Source organism: Thunnus thynnus, chromosome 9, assembly GCF_963924715.1.
Source record: "Thunnus thynnus chromosome 9, fThuThy2.1, whole genome shotgun sequence".
Taxonomy (NCBI): domain Eukaryota; kingdom Metazoa; phylum Chordata; class Actinopteri; order Scombriformes; family Scombridae; genus Thunnus; species Thunnus thynnus.
In genome coordinates this window covers 6,329,429-6,343,752 of record NC_089525.1, presented here as the reverse complement: position 1 = coordinate 6,343,752, position 14,324 = coordinate 6,329,429, and the positions used below count along the sequence as shown (strand labels likewise).

Sequence of the window (14,324 nt, the reverse complement as noted above, 5' to 3'; positions counted from 1 at the left end):
CTCCTTGAAGTCATGATGAGAGTAAATAAACTTCTCTTCAAACAAGCCCATATACAAGAAAATGATGGTGAGAAGGAACTACCCATAGGTACTCCACATTTCTGAATATAAAAGGTATCTTGAAACATCCCATAGCTGTGTTTTAAAATCAACTTAGCTAACTCCAAAAGGCAGTTCATTGAGGGACTTCCAATAGAATTGTTTTGAAAGAAAGTAGTCCAGGGCTTTAATACCTCCATCATGTGGTCATCAAGGACACTAAATATTGTTCCTCCTCGTGTAAGAGAGTCGATAGATTCTATAATGTCTACTATGTGTTCTGTGTCCTTTGTAAAGGAAGGAAGGTTCTCTAATGGTCTGATAAAATAATCTACAAAGGTGGACAGAGTAGAGGTAAGAGAGCCAATACTGGCACCAATGGGTCAGCCTGGAGGATGTTTAAGACTTTTATGTACTTTTGGTAATGCATAAAACGTAGGAACGTTAGGGTGTTCAGCTTTTAGTAGTCATAATCTTTTCTAGAAATTCATCATTCTGTAGTAGATTCTCAAGGGCTCCATGAACAATATTCTTAAAAGACTGAGTTGTGTCCCCTGGAAGTTCATTGTAAAAAATCTCATCAGAATGTTTTCCTAGACATTCATTGGCATAGTCAACATATTCAGCACCCCCTTTGTCTGCTTGTTTAATGATAATAGCTTTCATCTGACTCCAAGTCCTTGAGGGCAGCCATCTCTTCTCTGGTTAGATTGTGTAAGATATATCATTCCAATTATTTTCTTTAAAGTTTGTCAACATCTTGTTCTACTAGTCTACAAAATGTCTCAATAGAGTTACTACGGTTAGAAGGAGGTACAAATGCACTTTTGCCTCTAAAACATGTATTCTTGTTTCCATCAGGTAATGTAGAAGTAGGTGATTGAGAGCATTCATTTTCTGGTTGCTCTGAGGTGGATCTATTTTGTTTGAAAAAATCCTTTAAATGTATGTTACTGAAAAACTTGAACAGGTCTACTTTAACATCAAAGTCTTGACATGGTTAGTAGGCATGAAAGAGAGTCCTTTGTTTAACACAGAGAGATAAGAGTCATTTAAAGACTTACTAGACAGATTGAAGACAGTCATTTCCTCCATTCCTCCATGTTATCCAAACAAGCCATAGACGAGCCAGGCATGACAGTCAGAAGAAGCAGTTGAGGCTGAGGAAAGGCCGTACACAACGCCTTTCCTATACTTCATACAAACCTCCATCTATTGTTCACAGTATGGCTTTAATCATGTTAAACAACTGGGTCAAATGACAGCGCACAGTGAACAACAGTATATGGCGGTAAGTCAGTTACTGAGTTGAAGCTACTCTAAAATTGAATGAAAGATAAATAGCTTTAATAATTAGTTTTCAGGAATTTGCATAATGTTGCCCTTATTTGAGGCATCTTATTTAACATGTAAATTTATGTAAATTAGCTTGGGGCCAAATATCTCAGGAACACCAGAAGTATGCAGTAGATTTACCATCACTGGCACATACTGGCACAACATGCCAAAATTAACCAGAGAAATTAATTTGGTCCTCTGAGCTGTTGCTGTAAATAAGATCATGTCTTCAGTCAGCTGCTCATGTGGTGATTTGAGTGTCAAATATAGGTAATGGTAACCAACTTATATCATCACAAGCATTTCTTTTAGTGCATGTGTATTTTAGAGAGAGAAATACCGTCGCTGAAACACTTTCTGACATTGAGCTTTAGCCTTTTTACACTATCTCATTGCTTTAAAAACTTAATTTATCCTTTCTCCTCCCTGAATCCAAACTGTCTTTTCATGCTTTTAGTGTTGAAATCAATGCAGGATCACAGCTATCTTCTGAGTTCACCTGCTCTGTGCATTGCTCAGGAAGAGCTGGCACCCTCCAAATTCTGCATATGTGACTAAAGTCCTGTCTAGACAGGATTAGTTTTACTGGATTATCAGGTAATGTCATTTTCACTCTGTAAACAAAATTATTTGTGAATTTGAATGTGCAAACAGTTTTTCAGGCAAACTGGTGCAAATTGTTAATAACATCTTATTCTGACTCCTTTCTGCTGAATGTTGCCATTATTGTTTTTTCTCAGAAACATGACGGTAAAGCAACATTCTAAAACTGAATCTCTACAATAAGGACAGCTCTTCAGACAGCTCCACATCTTCTAACATCAGTTACCAATGCTCTGTGTTCTGCTGTTTCATGGTGGGGAGGCAGCAGTTGGAGCAGAGAAGCCTGCAGGCTCAGCAAAGTGGTAAAAAAGACTTTTTTCTGTCATGGGGCTGAGGCTGGACTCCCTTGAGGCAGAAGGGAGATGGGAGGGTGAGTCCAAGCTGAACACTGTCCTAAGCCCTATTCACATGGGACTGCATCTTATGGGGACATCATGTAATTAATGAATTACCAGTCAATCTCTGTGTTCTGTTAACCACAAACAAGGGATCAGGACTTAACTAACTTGTTCTTTTTAAGTGAAATATTAACAATTTATCAATTTTAGATGTAACAGAGAACCCCCATGCAGAAAATTCAATTATACATTGCCTTACTGCCTCTATTAATGATTTCAGAAGGAATACTGAATTATGCGTCTTTCACATGTTCAGCTTCTGCCTCAGCACTCAAAGGTGTAACACAGGATGCTTCAAGTATTCATCCATGTTGCTCACTAAATGTTTCCTGCCACAACAGCTGCAGATTCAGCAGGCAATAGGTACTTTTAGGACATATTTGCATCCCTGTCCTACCTGATAATCACCAAAATGATCAAGATAAAATGCTTCCTTTTTTAAATGTATAATGCAGTCTGTCACACACCTTTGATACAGGGACTAAAAGAGACAAGAAACTGGATTTCTGGATTCATACATTTGCAACAGCTGCTCTGTAATTGATCAAAAACTGTCACTGTGACAGCAGACGCTGTAGACAATCCATCAAGATTTATTTTTATCAGTCACATTTGTGCAAATGTGTCATGTTCCTCTTTCTTCTTTTTTCAGGTTTCACAGGAAAAGCACGTCCAGCACGTAATCTTTGCTGAGATAATGTTTCTGCATAGATGGTTACACTTTTTCCACCATAAACAATGAGACAAAGAGTTTTTACCATCCTCAGATGATGCATAATGCGACTTTGAGGAATGACAGACAGGCTGGTGGCTCAGTTCTGTTGTGTTTGTACAGAGAGTGTAGTTCTTCTTCAGTCAGTTCCTGTTTTAAATAAAGCTCTATAATTTGTGTTGAACCATGTGTATGACTGGCTGTGATTGGTTGCCCAGTTCAATGGTCTAGTCAGCATATAGTTGTCCAGTTTAAACTACCAACGGCAGACATGTTGCTTAGATTAGCCAGTGCTTTGCCTGAACCTGTGCTCTTGTTGTTTTTGGTTAACAGAAGCCTTGTTCTACATCCACACCCAGCTAGTGACAGTAATGCCATGTATCACAGATAGAACCCGTACTTTTCAGTCAGTCATCTATTAAATCTGTTACATTTACTAGCATGAAAAGATTTTTTAAAACTTTTTAAAAAAAATCTTTTTTAGGTGAAAAGGGAAGAATATTGAAGCTTCATAAAGTGTATGAATGAAATTTCCATTTTAATCAGGTGTTTTGCAGTAATGTAGCTTCTGGCCACCAGTGGCAGCATTGAGCACATTGCTCCTGAGCAGTACTCCAGTCAGGAGACAAGGAAGAAGTATTCAATATTCATTCATATTCATTTTGGATAGTTTATTAACTTTAATCTATGTCATCCTTCTCTGTCAGAGTAAGTCATGTTTTCTTCTTCATTTACAACCAACACATCAGTTACATGTGTCTGTGAACTTTATAAATTGCTAAGAAGAAGACTTACCTTCTGATGAGTTTGTATTTTCAATATTCCACATTTTCATGAATGTCTGAGTGACTGAAATGTCCACAGTCCCAGATCAGCTAGTAACTAGCTAATGAACAGCTAGAGATGAAAAACAAAGTATCTCTTTCAACAAGTAAATCTGAGCGTTATGAAATAATTTTGTTTAACTGCTATTATGATCTGATTTCTTGGGTTATCTTCAGTGTTCTTTGTCTTAATCTTACCTGTATCCATTTTTTGTTGCTGCATTAATAATAACATTATTTATATAACAAGTTACATAGTGCCTTACAAGGCCATAAAACCAAAAAATACCATATCTACACCAGATAAAATAATTTAATATGATGAATTTTTTTTTCGTAGTCACTCAATATCCCCACAGGGAACACTACACTTACTTACTCATGTCTTATTCTCTCACCTGCACTCTTTTCTGCACCAGAAGAAATGAACCTTAACCTCCTCCATATCATTATCCCCCAAAGTCTAATTGTGACCACTCTCACACACATATTATTATCTCATATCCGCTTGAGCTTGTGCATTTGTTAGTGAAGTGAATTACATTTTTACACAGATATAAATAATATAGGGTCATATTGAAAAAAAAAAGTGTCTTGTAATGTCTTAAGATATCCCTGTGTGGGTGTGAGTGTGTATCTACAGTATGTGTGTGATGGTTATTGTTGGCTGTGTGCATGTGTAGATATTAATAAATTTGACTTTATTATGCTCCTGACAGGCTGTGATTACATGTTTTTGTCCCTTTTGTTGTCGATGATGGTGGATGTTCTTGTTTCCACTGCAGGGGATGATGGGAAAATAAAACAGGTCCGTAAACACTTCCTCCCGTTATCTCTCCTTGCCTCCCACCCTCCCACTCTCCACCCTCCCTTCCTCTCTGTAGCGAGCCATGCGGAGGCCGTGTCATTTATGGCCTTAATGATATAGAGATCTATTTAACACTTTCTCCCCTCATGTCTTTGTTCTTTGCCTGAGACTTCAGCAGCAGTCAGCGTTTGTTGCAGATGTGTGATCACTCAAATTCAGCCTTTAAAAATCTGAACAAAGCTCTGCCTTTATCCGGAGGTGAACTCAAGTAAGTTTAATTCATACTCTGTGCTTACATTTGTTAATCTGTGGATCTGTAAAATGCTAATCAAAGGCATATTTTTTACTTTTGTGTGATCAAATTTAGCATTCTTTTAATTTACATAGGAAGCATCATTTTATTTCTCTGTATTTTATCCATAGCTGTTACCCGCCTTGTGAAGTCAGTTTTGATGTGTGTGTGTGTGTGTGTGTGTGTGTGTTTGTGCTACAAACGAATCATTGATCACATCTCTGACATTTAATAATGATGATTGAGATATTACTGTCAGCGATGGTTTACACGTTCATGTGATGAATTATATCATTATGCGAATTAGTGATGAATGCTATAAATAGCCACATCCGTGTGTAATGGTCACATGTAGTGACAGCTGCTGTGGCATTGTTGAACCTCGCTAATGCATCACAGTCACTGAACCGAGCTACATCATTCCTCTATGTGTCATTGATGCTAAAGACAGGTGGAGCAAGTAGCTAACTAATTAAGAGTGTTTCTACGTCCATTTATGGGTAATTGTGGGAGTGGAAATAAGGCTGCCACAATGACAAGGATTTATAAAGCAAAATGTGTAAATATGGCTTTAAAAATCTAATAAAAAATGCATGGCTTTGGGGTCACACAGTTTAAGCCATGGATCTACACAGAATTTTATGCATCTGGCCCCTGGATACTGAAACTGAGGCAGCTAAATGGAATTCAGCCTTCATTAATATTGATTTTTGCACCTGTGCTGTCTCCACTGTGACATGTCCTCTGTGAAAAAGGCATATTAGGTCACATGTGAACAGACTGTAATTTGGAAATTGTGATTAGACTTTTTTTATTAAAGCAAGACTATGTAACATAATTTTCCTCTTATTAATGAAAAGTTGAATTCCAAATCAATAAAATGCACTTTAGCTCAATTTCATACATTGAAGAGTTTTGCTGCTGCATCCTCATTTGGCCTGGTATGACTCCAGCTGGTAGTAGTAGGTTAATGTGAGCAAACCTTAGATAGATAGCTGCTGTGTATCTGAAATGACTAGGTCAGTTTACTGACGTAATGACTCTTCTCTACCTATACTGCTAAAGTGTTTTAGCATGCCACAGATAAATGTTTCAATTCTTTTTTTTTTAATCACAGAAGTAAAATAAGTAAACACAAAAAAGCTTGTTGTTTCCTTCTTATCATCCTTTTCCACTGACTCTCAGTCAGGATGCCTAACGATTATGTCTTTAGGCATCTGACTCAAGAAATTTAATGTGATATTAATGCCAGTTGTGGACATAGTCGCCACTCCTCAGCCAAACTTGCATAGTCTTGCTTTTAAGCTAACTTTAATAAAAGTTATCACACTGCCTTGATTTTATAACAGTATTATTATAATTTATACGCCATGCAGCACAAGCTAAAGTTTAAATGAGCATGAGATGAGACAGTGGACAGGGACTTAGGAGTAAAACTTTCACCAAATAAAAATCTGGTTCAAAAGATCCAAGCTAATTTTCATAGTCATCTATTTGGTCTACTTGGCTTGGTTCTTTAATAAAAGACGATATAAGGAATCATCTCTCTCTCTCTTCCTATCTGTAGTCATTTCCTCATCTGTTTAACTCTCTTTCTCCCCCTCGCTGTCCTCCTTCCATATTTAAATGTAATGGCAGCAGTCGTATGACTGTCTTGCCCCATTGAACTACTGATACGAACCATCAGCAGGTCATTACAGGGGGAGAGGGATGTGAAAACATATAAAGAAACCCAGAAAGGGAAAGAAGATAGTTACAGACAAGCAGGGAGAAACTACGACAAATATATGAACAGATACAGAGAGATAAATGACAGAGAGAAAGCACATGATGACAAGAAGTGTAATCTCTGAGTATACCAGCACCGGATGAGGAGATGAATAATCATCTGTGGAGCATGATGGCAGAGGGCTGACAGGAGCAATTTAGGCGCTGCAGTGACAAACAATGATTAACACACAGATAAAATCACCCTGATTTCTAGAGATCAAATTAAGAGAAACAGAAAAAGATCGGGGGGTCTGAAAGCCTTATTTATATGCTTTGACAATACTGTTCATGTAACATTCATGGGTCTCGGTTGATAAGCTGTTTGTTGATGATCCACGGAGTCCTACTAATCATACTTGAGAAAAGCACCATGCTGGTTTTAATGGGCCCACAGAGAGAACCAGGGAGATGTCGGGAGGGCATGCTGGGGGGTGGGGGAATGGAGAGAATGTAAGACAAAGAAAGAACATTTTGTAAAAAACATTAAACATTAAAGCTGTATCATATGCAATGAATATACTCATGTTTATCACAACATACCAGCTATCAGAAATGTCAGCTGCATAGAGAAAAATTATAAAAATATACTCTCTGGTGTGGTAGACACATGCACCACTTCATGACTGCACATGTACATTACTGATGCATCGTAGACACATTTCTAAAATGTGTGAATTAAGTCCATTGTGACTTTGGAAGAATGACTTTGTAATAACAACAGCAAACCTGCTCCTGCTGTCTGTTCTATTCCAGACAGTCTAACACTGCCTTACTGTGTATTGTTTAAAGATGCACTAATCAATATTTCCATGTTAAAGGATAGATTCACAGTTTTTCAGTCAGGTGTCCATATGAACAGTGAAAGAGATGTTCCTCACTGTAATCATTCCTCCTGTTCATACTGGCTATTAAAAGATCCCCTTCAAATGGGCTTTCAATGTAAGTGATGGAGGCCAAAATGTATTTAAAAGTTGATCTGAAGCTTATATGAGGCTTCAGCAGTCTGAGTTAGTCATATCAAGTGGATATCTGCCACATTTACGGTCTTTTTAGCATCAAATTTCCTCTTTGTGTTTCCTCAGACAGTGTTTCCCTGTTGAGCTGCTTGGGAAGTATAGTAACAAAAAGAAGGACTTTGGCACTAAAAAGACTGTAATGTTGAAAGATATTTACATGATTTGACTCATTTGAAGCTTCATATTAGCTTCAAATAAACTTAAATACATTTTTGCACAGAAGGACGACTGGATTTTTCCTCCATCACTTACATTGTAAGTGCATTATGAAAGGATCTTCTAATGGTCAGTATGAACAGGAGGAATAATTACAGCAAGAAAAACCTGTTTCACTGTTCATTTGGGCTCCTGACTGTTTTAAGACAGACTTGAAAAATTGTGAACCCGTCCTTGAACAATATATCAAATGACTTTGAGTTATATGAAAGAGGTCACTCGGAGTCACGAAGCTATAGAATATTATCAACCAAACTCTGCAGTTCTCACCTCTATGGAGTGTTTTACCGTTTTGTTGTGTTTTGGCTTTTTGGCCAATGACTTGAATGTTTGGATAACTTTCATCAACCCTGTTTCCAGATGTAGCAGGCAGCTGTTTTTGGCAAAAATAAAACTATTATAAACCCACTGTACACTACCTGCTCAGCACCAAATGGCAAACAGACACAGTTAACGACTAGCTGGTGAACTTTTTTTAAATTTCTTTTTAATGCTTTAACAGATACAAGCTTCATCTCCATTCAGAGAGCCTATCACTGATCTGCAGCCACTTAGGAATATATATGATGCTGATTTGTATATATTTGAAAATCCTTGAGCTTTAGGATTGCGGTCTCGTGCTGAGGAGGTATTTACTCAGTCTCTTCTTGAAGGCATGAACACTACTTGATGGGATGTCTTCGACGGCAGCAGGGGGAGGCTGTACCATGTGGTTAAAGCTCACACACTGAACCACAGAGTGGAGAAAATTCCTGTCAAGGCATTTGGGGTTAGCCCTAGGGAATGACAAGGCACGGGTGGTTCGACCTGGGACATGAGCTGAGGGTAGCAGTGCTTTAAGGTCTGTAAAACATAGTGGAGCATTTAGCAGCTAAAGAGCCAGATATTTCCCTCAGGGGTTGGTAGAAAGCAAAAACAGAAGTAAAAGAGAGTGAATACTGGACTTACATTCGCCAGGTGGACAGAAACACGACTCCAAATAAATCATAATGTAAATACCCAACTGTTTGCTAACAAGTTCAACATATCAACTTCTAAGGTTACGATATGTCATGTTGAATTCACAACTTGTTTCCGCTGCCCCGAAGTAAACAAAAAATCAGTTAATGCAGGTTTAAAAATTTACCTGCTTAAGAGCTAGATATCAAATGATATCAAATAATTCCAGGCAAGGCTTCCCCATTGCCTTGTTTACCATTCAGATAGATATTAAATTATTGACTTCTTTTGAAGTTTATTGGACTGGATTCCCTCTCCAGACATGGTTTCACGTGGTTTTAGTGCAGTACCAATGCAAGGAAAATGAGAAACGCTCCAGATGTAGCTCATCTAATCTGACAGAGCCCCCTGTTGTGAAAATGAAAGTGAAACTCGTCACTTCATGAAGACTCCATGTTCCAGACACTTTCTGTGCACCCCTGATGGTGTGCTCAACAATAATTAGACTGTACCATTAGCTGTAGGAGATCTGAGTTGTGAAAGAGGTTGTAAATGAATCAAATGCTTAGGTTGTACATCTGTGTTTGAATTAAAATCTTTTCTTTTTGTTTTGTATTTACTTATTTGCAGCTAATTATTTCTTTAAAGGGCTGCTAATGTGACTGAAATTCTTCACTGCTGACATATTTTTTGTCCCAAGCTTTAAATGCTATTTGAAGTCTGACAAGAATAACTTTATGTGGTGAACAGATGTAATTTGTTGCCATACAAATATATAATTTGAAACAGATCACGATTAAATAGCCAATACATTGCCTTGTCTAGTAATTGTCTTTATTATCATCTCCTTTCTCCCACTCTCCTTCCCATCTGATGTCAATTTCATGTTTTGAAACACACAATAGCCTCCTGAAAAGGTTCTCATCTACTGTGATTTCCAATAACCATTAACTGCCCTCTACTCATCTCTGTACAACAAAGTGACCAGACATTTGCCTATTGTGTGTGTCCTCGTGGAATTATGAAAGCAATTGCAAAGGAAGAATGAATTCAAAGAAGAGTTCCACCTTGCAGAATAATGTGTATTGATGACATAAGAGCTGTTATATGCAGCACACACAAAAAAACATTAAATGTGCATTTGTCACAAGGCAGTGACACAGAAAATCACACTCAACTGCCCAATAAGAAAACCATACTGATTGAGTGGTGACCTGTAATTTAATTGTAATATTTCAAATAGCATTGGAGCTGTAGTCCATTTAAGTGTCACATTTCCAGGTCCGTGGTATCATACATAACTGCCATTCAGACTCTTAAAGCTGTCAATATTTTTATATTAGCAATGGATCAAATGACAATGTGTAATGTGAGAGGCGTTGCTCATAATGCACCCCACAAGGATTATCATACAACTCTGCAGTTCCCCTCAGCTTTAGTGTCTTTCAGCTCACTGTCTTGGTTCAGCCTCAAAAGCTCAAAAAAATCAGTAGCCAAAGGGTCGGATAAGTGGAGACTAAAAAAGTTAAAAGAGTGAGTATTTTATTTAAATTCACTAAGTGGACACATACACAACTCCAAATAAATGTTAATGTTGCTACGTGTTTGCCGGTACTAGTGTACCAGTCTGCCATGTAGAGTCAACGGAGCAGCTTTGAAAAGTGACATAGGTTGGAACCTCTGTGCTTGGTTGAGTTTGTAGTTTTGGGAGAGTTCTTCATGCTCATAAATATGTATTGTACTATGGTACACTGGATTATAAGCAATTGTGACCGACAAGAGCATAAGGCTAATCCTTATTTTTTACTGTCTGCGCTGCTGTGGAAGAGTTTAGCGTGAAGGCTGATAAGCTAAAGCTGGCAGTGTGTATGAAATCTGCTCCAGGGTGTTTTTTTTTCTTTTTATATTTTTCACTTTAAGGTTATATTTCTTGATGCTGAAATAAAACAGCCTTATAGAAAGGTAAATTGCGGGCAGGCTAGGTGCTTGTTTTTCCAAATGCCACGCTCCTTTAGTCATATTATTTCATATCCTTTCACTTTCTGTACGTGAGAATATTACAATTCCAGCAGTGAAAACACACACACACACACTTTTTACATTCTCTCACACAAAACCTTGTTGGTATGTTGGCCTTTTTGCACTATAAAGATATTGCTTATTACATCCAGAGCCCACTGGGGCAGAGGAAAGGTTGAATTAAGGATTTGATGAGATAGGATGTGACATGCTAGCATTTAGCAGAGTACCACCAGTCCCTGTGTTAGCCCCGGCTGGCTCTGCCCAGCCACTGGGAAAGGTCAATGCTAATGCTGGCTGGTTAGTTCATATGCCTCACTCTATCTCTGTTTCACTTGCTCTTTCTCTCCTTCTATGTGAAGTTCCCAGTTGCTCATTTCCAAAGTTATCTCCCATTCACACTCACACATAATGGTTGTGTATAAGAGGGGATGTCCAATAATAATTCCTTTCTTTGCTACCACAGGGAAATCAAAAGCCAGAAAAGCCCCGTTGAGGCAGGTGGTGATTCAATATCTTGCTCAAGGACACTTCAGCAGGGCAGGTGTTTGCTGACACAGAGGTTTGAACCCCACTCATCCATTTGAAGAGTCTCTCTAAACCGCTGCAACCCCCAGTGAGATCAGGAAGATTCATTATTTTTGCAGATTCCCTGTTTTTCTCTCTTACTAAGGTTACAGTGGGTGATTAGGCTTTAGCACTGCACTGCTGACAATTCATTGCAGCCCAGCTGCCTTGTTAGTGCATCCAGAAAGGTCACAACTAAGACACTGCAGTTAGCTCTTACATTTCAAGCTGCAATACTGGAAAGTGATGCTCTTTAGATGGTTAATGAAAATCGTCTGTGGAAAAGTAGGTTTTCACCAAACATGTTAAATATATTGATTCAAATCTAAAAAATTGCCTTAAGGGAGCAAGTTCAGATATCCTGGGGCATATGATGCACCTTGGTATTGACAGGCAGATTGGTGCAGGCTTAAATTTTTAATCAAAGATTTCAATTTCACATGGGCACTGCATGTTTTAGCAATATATCTCGGTCTCTTCTTCCTGCATCACTTCACAAGAACACATCAGCATCACAAGTTCACTGCAGTGAACTTGTTAATTCATGCAGTCATCAGTAAGCCATGGCATAGCTGATTCACGAGATCTGATACAGCAAAAAAATGGTAGTGAGAATCATGCATTGAATGGAGGAATGTACTGAAACATATGTGTTCATCCACTTAAGTCCTGTTTCAAACTAGTATGGGGCTTGCCACTGTTCAAGAATGTGAGGCCTAGATTTGGACAAACATAAAATCCTTTGACTTAAAGCAGCTATGAACAATATTTTAATAAACATAATTTATCAAATGACTGCTGGTGAACACAGTGGAGCATTTAGCAGCTAAAGGAGTTGAAACCAATGCTAAAAGAGAGTGACTATTGGACTCACATTCACCAGGTGGACAGAGACATGACTCCAAATGAATGAAAATGTTGCTCCATAAATGCTGGATGTGGAAATAAACAAATGTCTGCCAAAAAGTTCAATAGATCATCTTAAAAGGTGATGCCATTGCTGATTTCACAACTTGTCTCTGCTGCCTCCAAGTGGCCAAAAAACCAGTTAATGCAGGTTTAAGTAAGACTGAAATCAAGGAAGGTGCACTGAAAGGAAAGGGTTTATAACAAATATGCAAATACAACTGAATTATTTGAAGATCTAATAGGTGATATAAAGTGACAATCCTCATCTCATTGTCTGTTGATATCACAGCAAGGCCTGACAGACCTCCATCACCACACAAAGTGAGAGGACATGCGTTAAGTAGCAGCTGAGAGAGAGATGAATGCGTCTGAAGAAAATGGTGCCCATTTGAACTGATGGAACTCCAGCAATCACTGGGAGACAGATGGGACTTGCTCAGCTCTTAAACCAGCACCATCCTCACTGATTTGATACCACTGCATGATTCACCAAATTGTTCTGTGGGATATTTAGATGTCAAAAGACTTGTGAACTGTCTTGGAGTGAACTGTCCATAAAATTGTGATAAAGTTACCTGAAAAAGAGGAATAAAAAGTCACATACATCCGTTCTTGATTGTTTTGCTGTTTTTGTTGATTATTTTAATATCTTAAATACAATGCAAGAGGTTGTTTGAATTCACTTTCTACCATCTCAGCTCTTTATCTATCTGCCCCCTTTCCACATTCTACTGAAGAGAGATTCTTACTTATGCAAATAAATAATCTCTAGAATTGATTTGTGTTAATTTTGTCTGTCCTCTCTGTCTCCGGCCTTCACCTGCAACCTCTTTGACTCGGCTTCTCTCTCTGTTCTGTCACCTTCTTTATCTCTTCTGGCAGGTCAGTGCAACGTGAGTCGACTGTGTTAGAGGAATTTTTGGACAATATGGAAACAGCTGCAAATATTTCCTGAATAAATAAATAAATAAATAAGCCCAAGTAAGACAGTTCCTTGATACTATACAGAATGACCAATAAACAAACAAACAAAGAAACCTCAACTTTTCCCTTTAGAAAGAAATGTTCAGCAATGTATGGTGATGCCCTGAGTCTGGCAGTCTGACAGTCAGCCATCATCCTTGCAAGTTTCTGCACTGAAGCCTTGAATAGGAGTGTTAATTTGATCAGAACTTGTGTGTGATGGCGCCCACATCCTAATTAGAAAGCATATTAGAACTGTCATTGACTGATTTGAAGCTTGCTCTTCATTTGTGCTGAAATTCAAAGCAATAACTTTACTTTCTCATTTATATTAAGTAACACTTTGTATTACATAATATACAGGAAGCTGGAAGCTCTGACAGTACACTATATTTCCATAATGTCATGATGATTCTAAGCTCCGTAAATGATTGTGTAGTTTCATTTGTTCTGATAGATGGTAAGATAGTACTAATACAGTATTGTGTGATGATCCATGAAAGGCATGATATGACTGTTCAGTGATTACAGCTTTTTTTTTACATATGATATATTTTTATTGGCAAGAACTGTCATGTTATGTAATGAAAATACATGAAGTATTAGTACAAATGAAACCAAACAAATATTTCATGTGCTTAGAATCATCATGACAGGATCATGATGAAAAAAATGTGTACTGCCAGTTCTTCCAGCTTCCTGAGTATTATATAACACAACATGTTCACTGATTAGGAGTAAGAAAGTAAAGGTAATTTGTTTTGACCTTAAGCGCCAATAAAGAACACAGTCCTCATCTGTCAATGACAGTTCAAAAACACTTTTTAAATGAGATGTGGGTGTTGTCTCACACAATTTCCAATCAACTTAACACTTTTATACAAAGTTTAAGACTAGTTTAGTTTGATGTT

At 37.9% G+C, this 14,324-nt stretch overlaps 1 long non-coding RNA gene across 1 annotated transcript; it reads left to right on the top strand.

The window, feature by feature from the left end:
* The first annotated feature begins 4,176 nt into the window (after positions 1 to 4,176).
* On the top strand, positions 4,177 to 13,014 carry LOC137188732 (uncharacterized). The gene is made up of 3 exons (XR_010929498.1): positions 4,177 to 4,990; positions 11,441 to 11,536; positions 12,740 to 13,014. It is a non-coding gene; the product is annotated as an uncharacterized lncRNA (long non-coding RNA).
* Positions 13,015 to 14,324: the final 1,310 nt, after the last annotated feature.